This window comes from Syzygium oleosum, unplaced genomic scaffold (genome assembly GCF_021117445.2).
Source record: "Syzygium oleosum isolate NSW1041296 unplaced genomic scaffold, Sole_v2.1 Sole_v2.03, whole genome shotgun sequence".
In the NCBI taxonomy this organism is placed as follows: Eukaryota; Viridiplantae; Streptophyta; class Magnoliopsida; order Myrtales; family Myrtaceae; genus Syzygium; species Syzygium oleosum.
In genome coordinates, this window is record NW_026607487.1 from 10,336,535 (window position 1) to 10,360,585 (window position 24,051).

Here is a 24,051-nt window from a genome sequence, read left to right on the forward strand (position 1 = left end):
CCATGCACGGCTGTCAATTCAATGGGAAACTTTCATGGTAAGGCAGAGAGCGAAAGTGAAGATTTAAAAGCCTTTTAGGCCATATTCAGAGATATCATGGTTAACCTAGCTTAACAAGCAGCCTCCTTGTCCCCTGCTTTTGCGAGATACTTCCACATAAGTATTTAGAGGAATAATTGACGATATTTCCTCGATGCGCGTGCTAATATAAGACTTTGTGTCGTTGGCTTTATCGATAGAACGAAAAACTCATAATACAACAAAAACGAGGCAACACCTTTGGCGAAAACATTTTATTCCAACGGTGAACAATTTCAATGGGAAAAAAAGAAAGCATTAATCCAAAAGTCAAGGTGATTTAAATAGATCTTAACCCTTCATCGAAGTTCCGGAGGGCAGGGGCGCCGCCGCCTAGATGCACCAAATTCTGGCAACCGGGTGCAGTTTTAGGCAACAAACATTGATTTTCAAGGATTATTATTGATGTAATGGGGAACCAAAAAGAAGAAGGGTTCCAATCCAAGCTGACAGCAAACTAAGCGCACGGGCTCATCAAGAAAACAAAAACAGGTCTATTGGTTTTTGATAAAATAAATGTGTGTGGACCAAACCCATTTCAAAGCAAGCCCAAATGGCAGCAAAGACATGGGTTTTAATGTCTTGGGTCTAAAGGAGGGAAAAAACCGCCAAAAACTCCGAACTTTGCCATCTGTGACACATTTACTCCGACCTTTTTTTTGTGACATCAAAAACCCCGAACTTTACTTTTTGTGACACATTTACCCCAATGTATTTAGTCCATGGGCATTTTCGTCTTTTTTGCTTTTTCTTTTTTTTTTCCTTTCCGGCGAGGGGGGCCTCGCCCGACTCAGGCAAGGTCGACCCTCGCCGGGCGTCGGGCGAGGGTCGACCTCGCTCGAGTCGGGCGAGGGCCGCCCTCGCTGGGCGAGCGAGGGCGGCCTCACCCGATCGGCGAGGTCGGCCCTCGCCGGCGTCGGGCGAGGGTCGCCTCGCCCGGACGAGCGAGGTGGCCCTCGCCGACGCCGGCGAGGGCGGCCCTCGCCGGATCCGGCCCTCGCTCGACGCCGGCGAGGGCGGCCCTCGCCGGCGTCGGAGAGGTTCGCGCTCGCCCGGGCGAGCGAGGGCGGCCTCGCCCGACTCGGGCGAGGTCGACCTCGCCCGACGCCGGCGAGGGTCGACCTCGCCCGAGTCGGGCGAGGGCCGCTCTCACTCGCCCAGCGAGGCGACCTCGCCCGATCCGGCGAGGTCGACCCTCGCCCGGGCGAGGTCGACCCGCCCCGATCCGGCGAGGTCGACCCTCGCCCGGCGAGGTCGACCTCGCCCGATCTGGCGAGGTCGACCCTCGCCGGCGTCGGGCGAGGGTCGCCTCGCTCGGGCGAGCGAGGGCGGCCTCGCCGGCGCCGGCGAGGGTCGCCCTCGCCCGGGCGAGCAAGGGCGGCCCTCGCCGACGCCGAGCGAGGGCGGCCTCACCAGATCCGGCAAGGGCAACCCTCGCTCGACGCCGGCGAGGGTCGCCTCGCGCGATCGAGCGAGAGCCGCCCTCGCTCGACGCCGGCGAGGGCCCTCGCGGATCCGGCGAGGCGACCCTCGGCGGCGTCGGGCGAGGGTCGATCTCGCCCGAGCCGGGTAAGGGCCGCCCTCGCTCACCCAGGCGAGGGCGAACCTCGCCCGACGCCGGCGAGGGCCGCCCTAGCTCGACGCCGGCGATGGCGGCCCTCGCCCGACGCCGGCGAGGCCCCCCTCGCCGAAAAGGAAAAAAAAAGAAAAAGCAAAAAAGACAAAAATGCCCATTGATTAAATACATTGGGGTAAATGTGTCACAAAAAGCAAAGTTCGGGGTTTTTGGTGTCACAAAAAAAAGTTCGGGGTAAATGTGTCACAGATGACAAAGTTTGGGGTTTTTGGTGGTTTTTTCCCTTTAAAGGGTGAATACTTTCTCTGATAACCATTCCATTGCAAGGTCTATCGGTGGGCCTTAAAGATCCTCGTCTGAATAACTCCGGCCCACTTATATTGTCCTAGAATCAGTCTCGCTATAATTCTCTCATTCCTTATTAATATAATGGAAAAAGATGCAAAAAATCCCAAACTATATCTATTGTAACACATTTAGCCCAAACATTTTTTACAACACCAAAAATCCTAAACATATACATGTGTGACACATTTACCCTCCGTTAAGACATTATTAATGAGCACCATTAAAAATCTGTCTACGTGTAAGACGGAAGACAAACGGTATTGACATGACGCTCACATGACTTAACTGAAAACGTCATTTTAACTAGAAAATCATTTGACGGAATCTTGACAAAGGATAAATGTGTCACATGGGAATAAGTTTTGGGTTTTGATATCATAAGAAAAAGTTTAGGATAAATGTGTTATAGGCATTTAGTTCATCTTTTCCAATGGGCCTTAAGAAAATGCAAAAAACTTTGAGTTAAAGGAGTTTTCCGAAATGCAAATGACGTTTGATAAGTTGTAACTTAAAAATCCTTTGTAAAGCAACTTTGGATTAAATAGTGTTTAGAAAAACTCTTCTTGCAAAGGACTTTAGCTGCGTTTTTTTCTATTTTTTATTAAAAAAAAACACAAACCCTTCGTCGGCTCCAGCGAAGGGTTCAGTCTGCTGACGACCGTCATCTAAGGTCTCACAACCTCAGGTGGCCCCCAACGAGGGTCACCTAAGGTTACGCGACCCAAACTGCCCTCGCCAGGGACGCGCAACCCCTCACCGGTCCTTCGCAACCAAATCTAGCATCGCTTTTCACTCTCGCACAAAAAAAGTGAGGTGAAAGAAGATATAGAAATTTTGAGAAAGCGGAAAACATTTTTCCCACTTTTGAAGGTCTTTTTTCCATTTGTGGAAAATGTTTTCCATGATTATTTTATTTTCCGTGAAACGACAAAAAATCCGGACAACATTTTTCTAAAAGTTATTTTTCGTAAAACGAAGTAAGCCTAAAAGATCTCGTTTTCGTTCGCATACTAACACCATCTTCCTTTCCAGGTTGTACACGATGGTCATTTATCGGAAATCCCTTTATCGGACCACGTGAGATAATTGTGAAATGACGTTACATGATGGTAAAACTATAATTATTCCAATAAAAACGTCTCGTATTATAATTGACTTGTTCATCCATCTTTCTTGTAAATAGCTATAAATGGTCGAATACTAAAGAAGTAGAGCTTGCCTTCTTCAAAAGACAGGAAGAAGTACATTTCCATCAAATGTTACTCTCTAAATTTGCAAGGACAAGAAGAATTAATTGGGGCAAGCCCTGAACGGACACCACAAGAAAGCCAATCTAATTTGGAGCAACGCCATCTCTGAATTGAAAAGGATGTATCTGTTCCAATTTAAACTAACTAGCTTATGAACTGATATAGTTGTCCATCCTTGCAGGTGATGACAAAAAACAAATAGAATCGTTAAAAGGAGCATCCCCATCTCTAATGATCAAAAGGGAGAAATAGAATCATAGGATTCCAAATGCAGATATGGAAGTCTATCGATCTGACTTGGCCCAGGCAGTTGTCAATAACACAATTCCTAGTAAAAAGGATTGTTCAGGCAAAGGACCATATAGAACAAGTTCTGTATCCTATGAGAAGTCCATAGCTCAAACACCCCGATTTGTCATAAGTTTTCATTACAAACAGATCATTAAGGAGGTCACGTCCCATCAGTTTCCTTCAGTGGGTGTCCTCGAGTATATTGTCTAAGAACAACTGGGATTTCACTGCTCAGCAATACTGGTGTACTAGATATTGTTTGTTCATGCCACTACTCCTATGTGTCTGTCTCTAAGTTCTGTGAACATTCAGGGTCATTTGATGGTAACCCTGGGGATGTGGTTCTTATGGATAACGGACAAACCATAGCTCGATGACATCAGCTCTACTTTGAAAAGTTTGAACAATAAGACAACTGAACGGTGATATTTTCATGGCGCTTTAGACTATGTTTCCAGAAGACCAGTGTGGGTGGGACTGGTCCGAGAGGTTATCTGGAACTACTGGCTTGGCTAATTCTAGCTTGATTATGCTCAAATGTAGTAGCACAAGCATTTGTCGGTCGGCTGGTTTATGTGGATGTTTGATGGGGCTTGGACAGCATTCTGTCAATGTTGTATCATTAAGTGACCGGCATTCTGCTGAGAATTTTGCCATTGATGGGTCACAAAACAAATTGCAGAGAAGCATTCTGGGTAGAAACAACTATCTTTCCGAGGGATTGTCTTATAGTTTGGACTAGAATCAGCATGTTGCAAAAGAGATGAAATCTTTTAGTGTTAAAGGTCAAGATGTTTCAGCGCATCAAGTTCTCTTGCTAGAAAATCATATGATGGGAGCCAATCTTCCAGTTATGTTTGTTCCACCAAGAAAATTGCAGTTGCAACCAGCAAACTTCCTTCTTTTCAGAATTCAAGAAACCAGGCTGAAGATTTGGGACTAGATTCAGGGAGATGAAGACTGCAAATGATTGTATTTTGGTCGATAGAGATCCTGCCGCAGGTTGAGTTGGGACCTGGGCAACCACGTGAGAAAAATCGGGCTTCAGGGAATTCATTCCAATCTTTCACGGGCTTAGGATATTTAGGCTTATTGTATAATTGTTCAAGACATTCCATGAGCAAATGGTAAATAATTCAGCAACTGCTAGTAAGTGGGAGGAATCTAGGCAGTCTTAAAAATGACATGAGCTCATTGAGCGCTTGTGCAAGAAAAGAAGACAGGTGAACCGAGAGAAGCTGTATTGTGTGAATAAAACGATCTATAGCCATACTGAAAATGGTAAAGGTGATACAGAAGAGAGCTCAAAATTTCCTTGTTTCGACAATCTAACAATATTTTTTAGGAGTGGACAATACAAAGATTCCAATGCCAATATGAAAGGCCCTGAAGTAGTAAAGCCTATGTTATGGCATTCCATCTTTGATACTGCTGAACGTGATTCAGTGATGCTCACACAATTTTTTTACTGTAGTCCAAAAATGCCATTGGACAACTCTGGCGTGAATTTTCAAAGAACTGTGGACAAGAGCAATGGGGTTAATTATCTTTCTGATTCCTCTTGCTTTCCAACAGAATCAAGGTTTACAATTCAAGGCAAGGAGGAAAATGTACATGCTTTTACTAGTTTTGCTGTTGGAAGTTCAGCAAAGAGGAATCACTTTTCAGATCGATTATTGAATTAGCCTCAAGATGCTGCTTTCAATAGAGAGAGTAATAGTCTCGCAGAGAAGTTCTCCTCACATGGTAGTGTTCATAATGGTGGCAACTTCCTCAAGCCCATGATTTCACCCATGTGTCTTAGGCTAATTTCGCCATTGCAAGCATCATCATCGGCCTTTCATCTGGAGCCAAATATGAACCCAACTTTGTCAAAACAAGGCAGCAACACGTTCTCATGTCTACTTTATGACAATATGAGATTACTTACATTAAGGCAAATGTTAGAGTTATCTCAACAGCAACAAGCAATATTGGGGTTAATGAGCCATGGTAATGAGGGGTACAGTGGCTCCTCTTCTTTCCAAATGCAACATACTCTTGTTGATCCATTACAGTAGTCAGAGAGAAGGAGGAGACTCAATCTACTTGGAGACAGATCGATTTTGAGGTGGACACCACCTCACTGCTTCTTGTTGGTACTAGCAGGATGCTCGATGTTCCTCCTGAAACTGGGCCCTTCAAGATAAACAACACTCATCAAGAAAGTGTCAAAGATAATGCTCGTTTGTAGGAGAAGCATGTAGCCTTAAATGTTGACTTGTCAGAGAACTTTCTTGAGAGCAGTGTCAATCTGTCTTTTAATGTAGTGATGGTCCTAGTGAAGTAGAAGAGAAGGGCAACACAACATGTATGGACCATGTGGAAAATTTCGTCCGTCGAAGAGGAAATAAAGTCCATCTTGATGGGGGCTGGTGACATAAATAATTTTGCTAGTAAGGCAAAGCATACAGTAGAAAAGCTGTGTGAATTGGAAACTATTGCAGCTAGTGGTGGTAGAACTCTGCTGAGAATTGGTCTTTGCTGAAGGAATCTATTTCTCAAGCAGAAGCTGACGGTCATTTGTTCCTGTAAAGTTTTAGCTTGTTAATGCTGTGAAAATAACTTCCCTGTATCCTTATCAATCATATGGTGTTCTATACAGTTAATAAACTGTGCTTTGATGACTGCGAATATGAAAATTCAATTGTGCAATGAAGAGCACTTAAAATTTGCTAGTGAGTGACGAGACCTATATCGATGAGAACTCAAATAACCTTTATTGCACAAAGGTAGTGGATAAAATCTTTTCAGCGAGCTCTGAGGTTATTTTTGGGACAAGACTATCTTCGCGTAGCTGGATTCTGTTACTTGTTTGTCTCCTGAGATCTTCTCGCGATATTGAAGGAGATATACGACTTGGGATAACCAAAAAGCTTGGATGGCTTTTCGACATACTTGTCCATGAAGAAATATATCCTTGCATCCTCTTAATGTCGATACCCCCACTATATGGTACTAAGAAGACCCTGGAGTTGGTGTGGGAGACTCTGTTTGCTTCACTTATACATTTCTTCAAGTCTTTTATAATTGTGGCCTCCTTTAGTTCGGCATGGGGAGAAGTGGAGGTATTCTTGCTTGACAACTTCTTCCATCCTCACTTTCTTTGTTGAGAGATTATAATGGAGCTGTGGTGCTTTATGATGCACTATGCTGACAGGGTTTATAACTTTGTTACTAGTGTTGGTGTGTCTCTCTCTTCATCAGTCATGAATGTAGCCTTGCTCGTGAAAAGTTTTTCTCTGAATTTGCCTTCAGACAACTTGAGAGGCATCGCTAAATAAAAGATAATCAGTGACTATGATGAACCGATTGGAGGGTTTAGCGGCATGCGCATCTACGCTTGTCCTCCCAGCTGCTGGGGGCTCCAATCTTTGTGTTGTGTGCTGTTTTGCCATCTCTCCAGTTGGCCGAATCAGACATTGACGAGAAGACACTAAAGTTCCTAGCCGATATCCTGCGGAGCTGCACCCGTTCTACAGAGAATGTGTAATTGGTCATATAGAAATGGAAGGAAGAGATGGATGTCTAAGAGCTCTGCTATTAGGGAGCTGTATCATATGTTACTAAGTGAATAGCACAGAGCTCTCGCACATTTGGCAGTTGAAGCATTTGAACATTTGGCTGCAAGAACCCTATGCAATTAGCTTTGGAGATTTGTGCCGCAAAATGCTGCTCTATTATATGATTTATCGCAAGGAATTGAGGCAAATGTCTCAAATGTCAAAACAGTCCATCGATCACACTGACATTGCAAGATGAGAGGTAACCATGTATCCATTCCAATTTACTCTACATAATCTCTTTCTTGATATGTTTTATCTCTACTCTCAATAGGAAATGACAAACATCCAAGAAGGCAAATTCAAGTGAAAGGTAATCTTGCATCGAATCTAGTTTACACTTCCTAATCATATCCTAACATGTTTCGACATTATTCTTGATAGGAAATGTTAACACTTGAAGGACTAATGCGAAAGAGGGGTAACGTTATATAGTTCACAATTTTCATTCCCCAAATGGTCTTTAATTGACATATCTTTAATCATTTTATATAGGGTTGCCAAGTCACCACGTGGCAGGTAACTACCCTGCTCTCTAAAAACAAATGGAAATTCAATGGAGAATTTTTTATCCAATAAAAAGGAACCTTTAGTGTTTTCCTAAAAACGAGCACAAAAATGGAAATGTTGAGAGGAAACAGAATTTTCACAAAGTTTTTGAATATTTTCTTTATCCGAAATTTGTCTCTTCGCTTGGTGGATCATTCATTTTGAATCGAAATTCGTTGCGAAGATTAATTTGCTCAGATGATCTCAACAAAATGAAATGGAGATATTAATCATGCCAAGCGAGAAATACTCAGGATGAGGAAAGACAAGCCATTCCTACACGTCTTATAAATGCTTTGAGAGTTGAGCAAAAAAGAAAACCCGAGTTGTTTAAGGACGAGGGATTCATGCGCAAGTGGTACATAGATCAAAATGAAAAGAGGCATTTCTTTCCTTTATTCTACACACTACATGTGCCCATAGTTAATCCCTTTGAGCATTTAAATATGAAGAATTCACAGTATACCCCTGTCAAGAACCACCCCATAATCGGGCAAATTTAGAAGTTTTGGTTGATATTATTTGAAGAAAAAGATGAGAAAGGTTTATTTGCTTTCATTTGTTTTAATCTTTTTATGATAACTTCAGGTAAATTTCATGGAAACTCGAAACATTCCAAAATGAAGAAAAGCATTCATTTGTCTACCCAAACACTAATACATTTTGCTTAACCAAGTTGAGCCTAAGCATTTATTTCAAAAACCCAAGTAGTGATTATCTCCCCATATTGGGGCAAAGCATATGATTTACCGAGGAAATTAGTGCTTATGTGACAATTTGTAAAATTTGGAGAACATCTCGAAAAACCTAAGAGCTCAAAAAGCTCAAAAGAGCAAAAATCAAAAGAAAACTAGGGAGTATGAAAAGTAGTGTGCCCGATACAAGTAAAGCCAATGCCCATTAGAAAGAAGAAAAGTCACATCAAGAGTAAAACTCCTAGGTGAGAGAAAAAAGAGAGAGAATGTCAAAAGCAAAATGTTTGTATGAAAAGAATATCACTGCAAATATAAAAGCCATTAGAAAAAGGGCAAAACTCTTATGTTGAAATAATTAAATAATGGACTTTCGAGACAAATTAGATTTCCAGAATTAAGTTCTTTCGAAAAGATTGGATGATATGGTAATAATGCCATGATAATCATCAATTTTTAAACTCCTTTTGAAAATTTATGAGCCTTTTGAGCCTCTCACCAAATCAACATTACAACCATTTCCGAAGTATCTTCTGATTGGGATGGTTCAAGTGAAAATAAGAACTTCCTAGACAAGCTTCCACTCAAAGAAGTGGGATCAAGGTTGTCTTATTTCATCTTAAGATTTATTGACTTGTAAACCTAGCAAAGATGACATCGATGATTATTTCATTTCTTAGCCAATGATGTTTTTCCTTTGTTGAAACCCTGACCAGACCCATATTACGATCCTTTAAAAGATCTCTTGGATTGGTTAATGTGTACTTATTGCGAATGATTCTTAAAGCCTTCGACACTAGTAATGTGAGGTATATTGAGTGATCAGACCTATGTCCCACATTAATGGATGGGATCAAACAACCTTCTTTAAGGGTATGTGAGAAGCCCTTTCCGATTAAAGAGTTCTCGTCTGGCATACTTAATAAGCCATTTTCATTAGTCAAGATCATTTTTTACAAAAACTTGTTTCCTTAGGGAATTTGATGATTGATGATATCTTCCAAGCCTGATGACAATTTGGCGATATTGAATGATGTTAAATATTTTCCAAACGGTCGAAATTAGCTTGATTTGCTCATGCAACCAATGCTTTCTCATTGTTAATATTCTTTTAATATTGTCTCTCATGACATTAATTCAAATTGATCTCACTTGGTACACCTTCACTACCCCAGAGCACTTCTTACGACACATTCCGTTAGATTGTGCAGTAGTCATCTCAGAATATTCTTGATTGACAGGTATGGCGAGTTTTAGCAGCTCGAAACCATTTCTATATAGAAAACTTCCCCAGCGAAGTTGACTTCAACATACAGTAAGCTTCAATAGCCTGTGATGTCCTCCTTATGCTAGATGTACGGGTAACATCTCGGGATACACTTTGAATGATGATTGACAGGTATGGTGAGCTTTTGCAGCTCGGAACCATTTCCTCTTCAAACGGCGAGCTTTAGTAGCTCAAAGTGATCTTTTTCCATTAGGTGTGCAAACGTAGCCGTGGAATTTTATTTGCACAGTGAGCTTTCACAACCCGTAGCATTTCATTAACCTGGCAAGCTTTCGTAGCCAAGATTTCTTGTTCACACGGCGAGCTTTAGTAGCCCAGAGTGACCTATTTCCGTTAGGTGTGCAAACGCAGCCTTGGAATTTTATTTGAGCAATGAGCTTTCGCAGCCCGTGGCATTTCATTAACCTGGCGAGCTTACGTAGCCCAGAGTTTCTTATTCACACAACGAGCTTTGGTAGCCCATAGTGACCTATTTCCGTTAGATGTGCAAACGCAGCCTCAAAATTTTATTTGCACGCCGAGCTTTTGATGCCCAGAGCATTTCATCGACTTGGCAAGCTTTCGCAATCCAGAGTCTTCATCTACTCGAATACCTAAGTGAAAAATCTTAGGTATTCCAAAATCCTAAGTGAAAACCTTAGGCATTTCAAACCCTGAGTGAAAAATCTTAAACATTTCAAATCATTAAGTCTTGAGTAAAAACCTTAGGCATTTCAAATCATTGACCTAGCAAGCTTTTATAGCCCAGTGTCTCTTTTTTTGCATGATGAGCTTTCGTAGCCTAGAGCACCCTGTCGACCTAGCAAGCTTTCGCAGCCAAAGTCTCTTTCTTTGCATGGCAAGCTTTTGCAGTCCGAAGTACCGTATCGACCTGGCGAGCTCAGCCCAGAGTATCATTCATTGTACGGCGAGCTTACGCAGCCCGGAGTACTCCATCGATCCAGCAAGCTTTTGTAGCCCAGAGTCTCCTTAATTTTTCTTGCAAACATAAGTAAATAATTTTACCCTCCTTAGTTTTCAATAAAAAAATATGTGTCCCTAAGCCATGATCCTTACACCAAATTCACTTGCATTTCCATTACCTGTTAGCAAAAATTTAGGTGTCACATTGTCTTGCCGTTGGCACCTTATTTTTGAAAAAAAATATATATAGCAAAAACACAAAAAATAGCACAATAATAAAGAGCATGGACATATAATAAATGGGGCCACATATTTAATAAATACATAGAAATTTTCAAAAAGAATCAATAAAAAAATCGAAAAAATCATTAAAAATAGAAGAAATAGAAAAAATTTAAAAAAAATGAGAAAAATTTAAAAAAATGGAAAATATAAAAAGCCGGGCCGGGTCGCATTCAAAGATATAGGCCGGGCTGGAAATTTCATAAACTGAATATAATCGGACCGGGTCCAGCGACTGGTCCGAAATCCAAGCCCAACCCGGACCTTTAGGGTCCGGATCAGACCCACATTCTGACCAGGCCTAGTGGCCAGTCCGAAATTGCAAGTCCAACCCAAACCTTTAGGGTCCAGGTCAGACCCATAAACGAGGACCGGGTTTCCTGACCCAGTCCGAAGTCCATTTTCCAGAATTAAAAAAATAATAATAAAAATAAGGAAAATTTACATAGTTTAAGGCTTTTATTAACATTTTAGGTTTAGAAAAAATTTGATTCAAAATTGAATAAGCCTTTAGGCCATTACAATAGGGTTTTTGAATTCTTTCTTTTTTGGATATAATGCTAGGTCTCTGTTTATGCACATTTATTTCGATTTTACTTGATTTTACTTTTTCAATACATTGATTGTTATTTTCCTTTTTGGAATGGTCAGGATGAATCTTAGGACCATAATAAACATTGCATGGACACCTAGCGAACGAAAACCTTAGGACTCATAATTAGTAAAAAGATTGTCTGGACACTTTAGTGAATAAATAATCAAGTTTAGATACCGAAAAGGCATTAGTTAATTAAGTAGTGTAATCAAGTCCTCGTTCCTAAAAATCTCTGATTGCACATGCATCGAGACAACACTCCCACGTCTTGATTAGGGTTTCTAGCCGACCCTCAATAATAGCCAGTGCCGACTCCTAATAATTGCATAAACTAAAAAAATCAATGTCACATGAGATATGGACTTGGGAGAGCTTACGCTTGGAATTGATAGACAGTTTTGGAATACCTATTAGATGATATGTTCGAGCTGTCTTTTAGGGATACCAATTTGGACTGTCTTTCGAGTAAGTACCTCTAAACCTATTGCTCGAGGGTGGCCCCTCGAAGGGTAGGCCACAACAACATCAAGAAGAAAACGAATTGAATAGCTCGTGTTTTGACTATACCTAGATCGAACATCAACCGACCCCGGGTAGACTTGAAATTTTAGGAAGAGTAGTCTCTTCCTTTGTTTTATTTATGACCATTACTTTCTTAATCCCATGCTTTGTCAATTCGGTAGGTGATATTCAATGTGCTCAACCGCTTTATATTCGCCCAACCACTACACAAAACAAATAAAAGCAACATGTGCGTTTTCCCCTTTTGAAAATTGCTTCAAGCTTATGAGGAAAGAAATAGAGAAAAACCCAGTTTCGCTTCCAGTCATAGACCTGGAGCGTCGCTTGAGGCCCCACTTAACAGCGCATGACTCAGAAAGCATTCATTGAGGACGACATTTGCTTCATAGTCAGAGATCAGCTTCGCATGCAAGTCCAAAGGAATAGGTATCTTTTGTTACGCAATTGGTCGTAGGTCAACGATGTCGGCTTGACTATCAAGAATCTTTAAATTAAAAAAGGACAGCACATGCTTCCAGTTAAGCATTTAGCTACTGGTTTGAGTCTTGTCCCTGCATTTGCCACGAAGAAGAACCTGCTAAGAGTGTTCTATTTTAAGATTACTGCATTATTATTTTGCGGGCAATGCGAAAGTGTACTGGGGTTTCTTAATTTTGGAATGGGGTATGGGAAGAAATCTGTTCCTTGACACAGGAAATATTTGCGTCGATTCAATCAGGATTGAATGTCCAAGTGCCTTGTCGCCGTCCGATCAACTGGACACGATCAAATAGTGTGTCTAGTTGGCTGATCACCTCTCACGCTTAGGAAATTCCTTTCGGGATTTTGACGTAAGAGTTATGTCAGTTCCTCGTACATGCATCGCATTGACCCGCCTAACAAATTTGTAAGAAGTGGGTGTTCTAAGAATTATCATATTGTTACTAATACTATTATTTGCTAAAAAAATTAGTGGAAGAGTTGAGTGAAGAGAAAAGATCACACTCAAATAGATTCAACTCTTTCGTCAATTCTCAATGATAGCTTTATGACCACTGACTTTTTGTCAATTCTCAATACCTGCAACACATTACGAAAAGTTTACGTTGAATCTCTTATTATGTCAGCTGGCAATGGATGAGATGAACCATTAACAAGCAACAACACAATGCATTTCCCAGTTTCTTTAAAATGTTCTGCTATGATCATCATGCATGCATGTGCTTTCTCATACTGAAGCGTTGTCACTGTTAATCATTGAAGAAGATACCTTGCTGGCTAATGGGATTCTCTTAACATGGACTCGTTGACCCCGTGGAAAGAACTATGAATTGGGATGCCTTTTCCACTAGAAATCATTTAACTATGAGTCCTAGCTAGATCCCCAGAAATTGATAAACATCCCACTGTTTTAATTTCATCATCTTCGTCAAATGTATGAACATGTCAGTGCTTCGGGATCTCGTAGAACTCCACGAGTTGACTTTTGTTTAGCGTCCCGCTCTTTGGCACCGCTCTCTGTAAGTTCAGTTCCAAGATCTCTTTTTCTTTTCTTGAGCATACATGTGCATTTGCATATACTGAATGTTATTTGAGAAGAGTACTTCATGCATGAACATGAAGTTCGTGTATTGATATAATCCGAAAACTATTGGGATTATGGGACCGTGGCTTCCTATACATGTTTTATGTGCATTAGACGAAGATTCGCTTCTGAAACAAATCGAACTAATAAGGAAGAGAAAATGAAATCTCCCTTTCAATTTTCAGGTGGCTAAGCTCACATGGACAACGCCTGTTGCCAACCCGATACTCCCAGCTTCCAGTATTACCCACCACCAACACCAACATGGCTCGATCCCTCATTGTCCTCATCGTCACCATGGTCGTCGTCACAAATGCCAACGTGGGTCAAAGTGGTCATAGGCGTCGCCGTTCTCTTGCTCTGCTGCATCCTTTACATATTCCTGAAACGGCGCGAAAAAGAGACAAACCCGTCTTCAACACCTGATTGGAAGCTTGCCCCAATAACGTCGCCACCGGCAAAACCACCAGTGGAGGCAGCTACAGAGACTCCGCCACCGCATGCGCTGGAAGTTAAGCCACCCAGTCCTTCTTGTGGTGCGGTGCCAACAATGCCAAGTTCTTGTCCATCGTGTGCATACAGTGGAGGGTTGTATCATATGAAGTGCCGATGCCCATGGTGTAGCTTCAGGAAAGAAGTTGGAGTTCACATACAATACCCTTCATAGAAATAAATTGGGTACAGCTAGAAGAATGTGAAGCACGCTATAGTTCTTAATATCCTTTTTGGAGATAGATTACAAATTGTTGATTGATTCATTTCTCTCCTTGTTTTGCTGTAACATTGTCAACTCTGTGCGGACTCATGCAGTTGGAGGAAAAGAAGAAACGCCTAAATCCAAAGAGGGCATGTGTTTTCAGTGTGCATGAGGTTTCATTGTATATGATAGTTGAGTTCCCTTCTTCAAAATCAAAAGAACTACTCGGATATAATTAATCCTACAGGCGTCAAGTTCGGCGCTGCTGTCGGGTTTCTTCGATGTCGTCTCCAATAGCTGCAGACCCGTGCAACTGTGATTAGATGATATGGTCGAGATATGGGAATCACCACATTGGGCGGAGTAGTGCATTGCCAACAAGTACCGGGCATTCACAGCAACATCGAATAGAAAGGAAGCAATTCATCCCAAGTATAAATTCTTACAACTCTTGTCCAAACGCCGTATTGTTGGATCAATAGCATGCAAACAAAAGTCAGTAATGCATATATTCTATATCCTTTGATCATTGAATGGAGGATTGTCAAGAGGGAATCTGCATCTAAAACCCAAATTTAAGACACTTAATTGAGTTCACTAACACCATCTACCATTCACTTCAACAATCTGGGGGAAAATTGTCTAAAAAGTTCTAAACCTATCATTCGTCAGTCAATTAAGTCCTAAACCTTTCAATTATATCAATTTAGTCTTAAACTTTTTGACAACTTGCCAATTTTCAATTGTGCCGATTTAGTCATAAAATTTTTGATAATTTGCCAATTTAGTCCTAAAACTTTTAACGATTTGCCAATTTAGTCCTTCTAACATATTTTGGCTAGAATTCGCTGGCGTGGCAATCTAATCAGTGCTAGCCGTCCTACGTGACATAGCTGGTATTGCTATGGACAGTTTTTGTAATTTTTTATTTTATAATTTTTTTCTTTTTTTCTTTTTTTCCTATTGTCTTTTCTATCGAACGATCAATTCTTTTTGTTTACTAAATGACAACTGAGGAATACCTCATTCATTGCGGTTTGGAATGCATTTATCTTTATTGCATCTGTCATTTTTCTTTCTTATCTTATCCTCTCATTTGAGTAGAGTGGACCTTCTATAAGATAACTCAAAAAAAAAAAGAAATTTGAAATTGGATATTGATTAGATCGTATTGCATGTTTAATACACATTAATCATTTATAATAGCTATAACGAATCATTTCTATAAGTAATCATTGATTAAATAGGCTATGGTTCCGTATGTGATATTTTCACATCATATAGCTCCTCCCTTATGTGCATAATGAGAATAATGCATGGAATAAAAAAAGATTGAAATATTCTCATTATTGACAGAGCGGGGCTAGTGTTTTTACAAGAAATCTCTAGCCAACCTTCCTACAAAAAAACTTTTTTAACATCAAATGGGTTGACACAAGATAAAAAAAATGGTAACTTCAACAATTTCCTTGTCCCCCACGCCACTTGAATTCTAGGAAGTCGTCGCTTCAACGGTCTTCGATGGTTATACGGGTATCCAAAATACAAACTTTTCTTTTTTTTCTTTTTTCTTTTTCCCTCTGCTGGCCATCGCCTCCACCTTAGCGCTAGTTGTGCCATGAAGGACAGCCATTGCTAACTAAACCGTCACGTTAGCAATTTCTAGCCAAAATTGACCGAAAAAACTAAATTGATAAATCATTAAAAGGTTTAAAACTAAATTAGCAAATCATCAAAAAATGTAAGATTAAATTGACACAATTGAAAATTGGCAAGTTGTCAAAAAGTTTAAGACTAAATTTGAACAATTAAAAGATTCAGGGTTGAATTGGCCGCCGTATAATAGATTTATGACTTTTTTGGACAATTTTCCCATTAAACTTTCCATGGTCTTCATGTCAAAGAGCAAGGGTTCTCTGCCTTGAAGCTCTCTATATGTCTCCTTACTTATATTTTCTCTATGAATATGCTATTCAAGATCACATCGACTAAATTCGAAATAAACCATTACACTATAATTTGACTTCCATATGCTACATGAGGAAAGATGATTACGAGCTTGCGTAAATACTCAAAAGTCAATGAAAGATCGAAACAATGTCACCTCAATAAAGAACTTGTGGAGTTAAGATGATTCGCATTTCTAGCGTTCCTTGTCAACACCCGTGGAAGCGTCCAACCTTGAAACGTCTCGTGTCCTCGGTCGAAGCACCGGCCCACGGAATTTGACGTCTTCACCGTTTGTCTGTGCCTGCAAACAGTGCCATTCGTATCAAATCAACACCGTTTGGTGCGCGAAATAAAAAAATCACCAAGAATTGCTCCTTCGTCGTCTTCAATCGTGACGTGCTGACCGAAGCACAGCCACCCATTATAACGAGAGGCCACCTAACGAAAATTCGCATATCTTCGCTGGTTGTGGAAGAATCATCGCAATAACATCACTCCCTGGTTTTGCTCGGATCTTCTTGTTAAGGTATGTACCAGCACCTCCTTCGACTCGTATTCTATCTTGCTGAAGCCCGTGATCGATCATCCCTGGTCGTGTAATCTTCTCGATTCGTCGTGATAAAAAATGGTTTCTTTTCTAAAGAAGTGCCGTCTTTTTGAAGAACTGTTACGTTTTCTTGTATGAATTGATGTTTGGAGATGTGTCTGTAAACTTGCCGCCGCTTGCAGAGTTTTCTTAATGGAGAACAACAACTATCCGCAAAATAATCCGGGTTTCCCTTACTTCCCTCCTCCATCGGGATGGATCGATCCGAATTCGGTATCGTACGACGACGACGACAACGTCCCGGCGTGGGTCATCGTCTGCATAGTCCTTGTCATCGTCATACTCTTGGGTTTCCTTTTCTACTACATCCGGAAGCGAGAGATCAGAATCTGGATAAAAGCCAAGGCACCTGCTCCGGCCGCAAAGCCAGCGGCGGCAGCACCTGCGAAGCCGGCTTGATCCGACTCCACCCACCAAGCCGCTGCCACCAGTGGGCGTCCCGATTTCGTTCCCAGGCAATTGTGCGGCTTGCCGGCGTAGAGGAGGACTGTATTCTTTCTCATGTACCTGCCCTCTGTGCAAGTATACGATGGAACATAATGCAGTGTATCCAGACAACAAATCAGACAGAAAATACAATATTGTATTAGTTGGGAAGCTTCTGTTCATGTTTGTGTGTTGATACTTGATTGATGTACGGTGACAAATGGTCCACTCTACTGTATAACATTAAAGATTCGATGCAATAAATAATTTTTGTGTTGGACGTTTCATCGAATTACTTTTAATAATACATGATGAGTTCTACAGTCTAATCGAGACATGGGTTTTCGGGTTGTACTCTTTGCATTTGGCGGGTCGTTGAACCTCCGGCGATTGGCTAGAGGTAGAAGGAAGGCAGAAGGAAAAAAAAAAAAAAAGAGAAATAAATAAATGAAAAAAGGAACTAAATAAAAAATTCGAAAAAAATCAAAAAATTTCCACTTCAGCATTGGCCGAACGGCTGGCGTCTACGTCAACATCGAACACTAGCCGTCTGGCCAGCCAAAATTGGTTGAATGAACTAAATTGGCAGAAATGCAAAAAGTATACGACTGAATTGACAAAAAAAAGCTTATTTTTTTGGTAATTCTTCCCAAGTTTGGCGTCTGAGAGTTGATATATATATATATATATATATATATATATATATTATGAAACTGTCGAAATTTAATCAACTCATAATTTAAAAAGATTATAGCTTTTAAATGGGATTGAGTCCAAATCTAAGCGTCTTTAATGTGGGTTTTAGATGTAGATTCCCTCTTGACAATCCTCTCTGTTCGAGGAACACTTTCAATATATATATATATATATCCTTCCCTTGCACTTCATTCTAAATTAAGATTAATATGTAAGAGTTTTTTTTACGTGGACTACATTTATTGAGATTGTAATTTACCATTTACGGGATTGGTCTAATAAGGTAAGATATAAAGATTCTTAATTAGTCTAATATAAGTCTGGTTAGTGTGGATCGAGTAAAGCTCGATCTGTAACTTAAAACTCTATAAATAGTGCTCAAGTCTCTCATCTAACCATGATGCACAAACAACCTCACATAAGGAGTAGTTACAGAACACTATCGTGAGGGACAATCTCATTGAGCTAGTGATGCGGAGGGCAATAAAGGAGAAGCGCTTGAATTTACGGATCGTCGCTATTCCGCATCAAGAACGATGTATCCTAAATCAGATATGCAAATCCTTTTTTCTATATTAATAAGTTCTAGATTCTAGCTTTGGAGATCTCGGGGTGCCGTTTTCGCGACTTACACTTCTCCCCATATGAATTTGAATACGATTGACCCACGTCAAAAAAAGAGAATACAAAGCTCTTTCTTTTTCGCGAGTATCGCCATGCGGCTTAATACCGATCGCTTCCTCAAGAATAGGAGGCAATGATAGAGCAAATATGTCCAAGGGTACTCCACCACGAGCAGGAATGCTCTTTTATTATGTATGTGGATTACTCTATCAATTTTCGACATTTTGTATAGGAGTTACGAAAAAATGTGAGGGCCGGCAAGGGCTCGCCCAGCCATGGCGAGCCTTACCCAACGACGGCAAGGTCAGCCTCGCTATGGATGGGCGAAGCTCAACCTCGTCATGGCTAGGCGAGTCCTCACTAGATCTAGTGATGCTCGGCCTCTCCAACCCTCGCTTTGGCCAATCGCCAGACCTCCGGTCCAGCAACTAGCTGGAGGTAGAAGGAAGGGCAAAAGAAAAAAAAGAGAAAGAAAAGAAAAAAAGGACAAATAAAAAAAATTCAAAAAAAATATTAAAAATTATCACATCAGCGTTGCCAGGACGGTTGGTATCGGAGGGTGTCCATGTAAGCGCTGGCCGGCCAAAATTGGCCGGATGGATTGAATTGACACAAATGCAAAAAAATATAGAACTCAATTGGCAAAATACATATTTATAACTGAATTGACACAATCGCAATAGATTAAAGACTTTTTTGATACTTTTCCCTTCACTAACACCATCTACCGTTCACTTCAACCAAACATTTCTCCATGGACCACGTGTCAAAGGGCGAGGATCCTCTGCCGCAACATCTCCAAAATACTTCTCCTTAGTAATACTTCCTCTATCCATATGTTATTCAAGCTCACGTAAACCAAATTTGGAATATATCATCACATTATCATTTGAGTAGGACGCCTATTCCTACCACATGCTACACGAAGAGACATGATTACGAGCATGCATAGATTCTCAAATTCAATGGAAAAATCGAGAAGATGTCCCTTCATTAAAGAACTTGAGAGTTCACATGCTTCTTCGTTGTACGTTTCTATCCGCAAATCATTTCATTAATATCAAGTCGTTGCCGTTTGGTACGTGAGACGAAATTTTCCGACTCTGTCCTGTCGTCTTCAATCATTCATGTCAAGTACATCCTGACAATAAACAAATTGACGCGTTAACCAAAAACACGCACCCACCACCCGTACGGGGGAGGGGAAGGAGGGCCATTATAACGAGGAGGCAACCCAGTGAAAATTCTCACTTCTTTGCAGCTCGCGGAACAGTGGGATCAACAACATCGTGAATTGCACAGAGTTTTCTTGACGGAGAACAGTAACTATCGACAAACTTATCCGGATTTCCGGTACTTTTCTCCTCCGTCGGCATGGATCATTTGAATTCTGTATTGTCCGCGTCTCGGTCCTCGGATGTGCACAGGGAAGGGAGAGGAGCCTCTCTTGTCCCACATCGCCTAAAGGGAGTTATGGGCTGGCTTATAAGGTTCGGGATTCTCTATCTGTACATACACATTTTCTAGAGCCTAGAGGAACAAAATCGTGAGGGCCCCGTGGAGTCTAAAGCGGACAATATTTGTACAGTGACAGACCCGGGGCGTTATAGGTTTTGATAGGTGGTATCAGAGCCAACTCCTCCCGACCGCGTGTGGGGCCACAACGAGGGCGCTGTGCCCGTAAGGGGTGGAGAATATGACGACCCAGACCCTAGGCGGCGAGCACAAGATGAGGGATGGCAGGGGAGGCTACGCCTCTACCCTAGACGTGCGCGGGCCGAGGTTAAGTGCATGTCTCTTGTCCCACATCGCTAAGGGAGAGTCATGGGCTAGTTGATAAGGCTTGGGGTTCTCTACTCTGTGTAATGCATTTTAAAGCTGTGAGGGTCAATAGACCTAAAGCGAACAATATTACACAATGATAGCCCCCCGGGTCCTTACAGTGCGAGCCCTCACCCAGGCTAGGCGAAGGCTTGGTGGCCCTCGCTTGGCCGGATCTAAGCATTTGGTCAACGAGGGCGTCGCAGGCGAGGGTCACTGGCCCATGCCTGTGGCCGGCAGGGGTTGGATAGCGACCCTCGCTCGCCATCCCTCCAAACAACAAAAAAAAAGTAAAGAAAAGGAAAAAAAACCATAAAAAAATTCAAAATCTTATTAAAAATGTCCACATCAGCGCTAACATACCGTACCACGTAGGATGGTCGGTGTCTTCGTTAGCAATTTCCGATCAAAATTAGTCAAATGGACTCACTTGGTAAATTGCCAAAGGGTTTATGACTGAATTGACAAAATTAAAATGTTTTGGACTGAATTAACAAAAGTACAGTAATTTTAAAATTTTTTGGACAATTTTCCCGTATCATCTCTCTAACGCCAAACTTCGATTTCACTAACACCATCTACAGTTCACTTCAACAAAACAATTTTCTCCATGGACTACGTGTCAAAGGGCAAGGATCCTCTGCCTTAACATCTCCAAATTATTTCTCCTTAGTTGTATAATTCCTCTATGCATATGTTATTCAAGCTCACGTACACCAAATTTGGAATATATCATCACATTATCATTGGAGTACGACGCCTATTCCTACCACATGCTACACGAAGAGACATGATTACGAGCATGCATAGATTCTCAAATTCCATGGAAAAATCGTGAAGATGTCCGTTCATAAAGAACTTGAGAGGTCACATGCTTCTTCATTGTTCGTTTCTATCCGCAAATCATTTCATTAATGTCAAATCATTGCCGTTTGGTACGTGAGACGAAATTTCCCAACTCTGTCCTGTCGTCTTCAATTATTCATATTACGTACATCCTCACAATAAAGAAAATGACGCGTTAACACACACCCATCACCCATATGGGGGAGGGGATAGAAAGCCATTATAATGAGGCCACACTAATGAAAATTCTCACTTCTTAGCAGCTCGCGGAACAGCAGGAGCAACAACATCGTTCACTGGTTTGCTCGGTTCTTCTTGTGAAGGTATGTGCAAGCACCTGCTTCAGATTCACATTATATCTCGCTGAATTCCGGATCGAATCATCTCGGTCTTGCGCTCGAATCATGTGATCTTCTCAATTCATCGCGATGAAAAAGTTAATGCCTTTTGAATTTGATGCTTCAGAATATGTTTATAAACTCACTGCTTGTATTGAACTGCACAGAGTTTTCTTGATGGAGAACAGTAACTATCCACAAACTTATCCGGATTTCCAATACTTTCCACCTCCAACGGGATGGATCGATCCAAATTCTGTATCGTCCGACGATGATGATAACAACACTCCGACATGGATCATTGTCGGCATAGTCATTGTTGTCGCCATACTCGGCGGTTTCCTTTTCTACTACTACATCCGGAGGCGAGAGAAGAAAATCAAGGAAAAAGCGGCCTGCGTTTCTGTTGCGACAACCACAAAGACAGATACGCCGAAAAAAGATCCACCTGCCACTACGCCGAAGAATGATCCGCCGAAGAAGGATCCGCCGAAGGAGGATCCGCCGAAGAAGGATCCGCCGAAGAAGGATCCACCGACTCCACCCCCCAAGCCGCCGCCAATGGGCTTCCCGATTTCGTTCCCAGGTGATTGTCCGTCATGCGGGCAGAGAGGAGGACTATATTCTTTCTCGTATACTTGCCCTCTGTGTAAGTATAAGATGGAATGTAACGTACAGTATCCACAAAAAAAATGAGATAGAAATTACGGTAGTTTTCCTCATCTTATTGTATGTTTATGAATTTGGAAGCTTCTGTGCATGTTCGTGTGTCAAACTGGAATGATGCACGGTGACAGATCAACTACTCTACTGTACAACATTGGAGATTCCATGTAATGAATAACTTCTGTGTTGAAGGGTTTATCGAATTCCTTCCCGTAATACATTAGGGATAGTTATATGGTTATTAAGAGACAGATTCTCAAATCATAACGAATTATAACTCTTTGCATTTGTTGACACCTAAATTTTGACAATCAAGTCAGTCGTTCGTTGCATAAAAATTAGGGATCGATCCCAGTCCCTAGACAAAAAATTAGCATATAGATTAGAAGCATTTGAATTTGTATTTAGGCTCACATAGTTGCATTTGCATTGGACTGGCGGCGGATGGACTCAAGTGCAGAGGTTGTGAACTCAATGGAAATTGGACTAAACTCGCGTGGATTAAAGATTTTGGCCTAGCCCATTTATTTTTGCGCGAGGGGTCCTACACTTAGAAAGAATTTTCGTAAGTTCACGATCTAGGGACATGCGATCAAGAGCAACATATAAATCGTGCAAAAGGTTATATTCTTGATTGTGTGTATATTATATGTTTGCCATATATTTGGTGCATAATTCTTGATCAAGAATCGATAAAAAAGAGAGAGATTCTTTTCCGAGTCTTGAAGGGCGTAATCTTGTCGGTTTAGGCATGGAATATTGGCTGAAATACGGACAATATTCTGATTTGGGGAGTGAAGAAGACAAAACAAATATAAAAGAAGATGTGTGCGAGAGGGGAGATGAGGAAAGAAATTGCAAAGCTAGATTGTGCAATATGTGGTTGAAAAGAGAAAATATTGTATATTTTCTTTCCTTGGTGGGCTCCATTTCTTGGCATATAAATAAGATGATAGTGCAATGCGTGAAGAGGGGGCTTTTCTTTTGGATCGGATCAGACACAAGAAACACAGAGAGAAAACACGAGAGCGAGAGAGAGGAACGGGGGGAGAGAGAGGATCACGGGTGGACTTGTCCTGCCGCCGCATCCGTGTGGCCTCACTGCCGGGCCTCCATCAACGTCGCGCACGCTCACGGCCAGACCTGTGGCCGTGAGTCACTGCTGCCCCGAAGTCGACACTGCCGTGCCCGTGTCGCCCATTCCAACGCCGGGCTGGTGCCGCTTCTCCCTGACACGCGCGGACTCCTGCCGCTGCTGTTCCGTGACGTTGCCGTCCCACTGCTGATTGCTGAGCCGCCGCCTGTTGCTGCTTCTCTCACGGCCAGACCTGTGGCCGTGAGTCGTGACCCTCCTCGCTCCGATCTCTACTGAATCCGCACCTCTGCTGCTCGTGCCCCGTTCAAGCCTGCACCAGTGAGAAGTCCTTACACAACGACGCTGAACCAGCCCTCTGACGACGAAGCCATCGAGCGCCGCTTACTGCTCCAAGTTCAACACTCACGACGTCACCGTTCTCCTTCTCTTGCCAATGCGAGACCACAGCATCCAGCAATTGGTCTGACGTCCCTGCATGACTAGATCGGCTTTTGTTTGATACACACTGAAGCATTGAAGACAGTCAAGTGGAAAGCTTAATTGTGTGGGCTTAAATAGTCAAAGTTTGATAATCAGAAGAAGACCATTACAAGACCAGCCAGATTCGGTCAAAAGCTGAAGGACGACGATGCATTTGCTGCTCCCGAGTTGACCGAGAGCCCACTGTCGAGTCACGCCCCTGCTGTTGCGTCACTCTCGCGGCCGACTCCGCGGTCGCGAGACAGTCCATTGTCGCCGCATCCG

At 41.9% G+C, this 24,051-nt stretch overlaps 1 long non-coding RNA gene and 2 pseudogenes across 1 annotated transcript; all 3 read left to right on the top strand.

Annotated features, from left to right (window-relative positions):
* The first annotated feature begins 5,902 nt into the window (after window positions 1-5,902).
* Window positions 5,903-7,331, top strand: LOC115689885 (uncharacterized; annotated as a pseudogene).
* An 8,851-nt stretch (window positions 7,332-16,182) lies between these two features.
* On the top strand, window positions 16,183-17,507 carry LOC130137550 (uncharacterized). Its single transcript, XR_008815957.1, has 2 exons — window positions 16,183-16,713; window positions 16,917-17,507. It is a non-coding gene; the product is annotated as an uncharacterized LOC130137550 (long non-coding RNA).
* Window positions 17,508-21,446: 3,939 nt separating this feature from the next.
* Window positions 21,447-22,456, top strand: LOC115689896 (uncharacterized; annotated as a pseudogene).
* The last annotated feature ends 1,595 nt before the right edge of the window (window positions 22,457-24,051 follow it).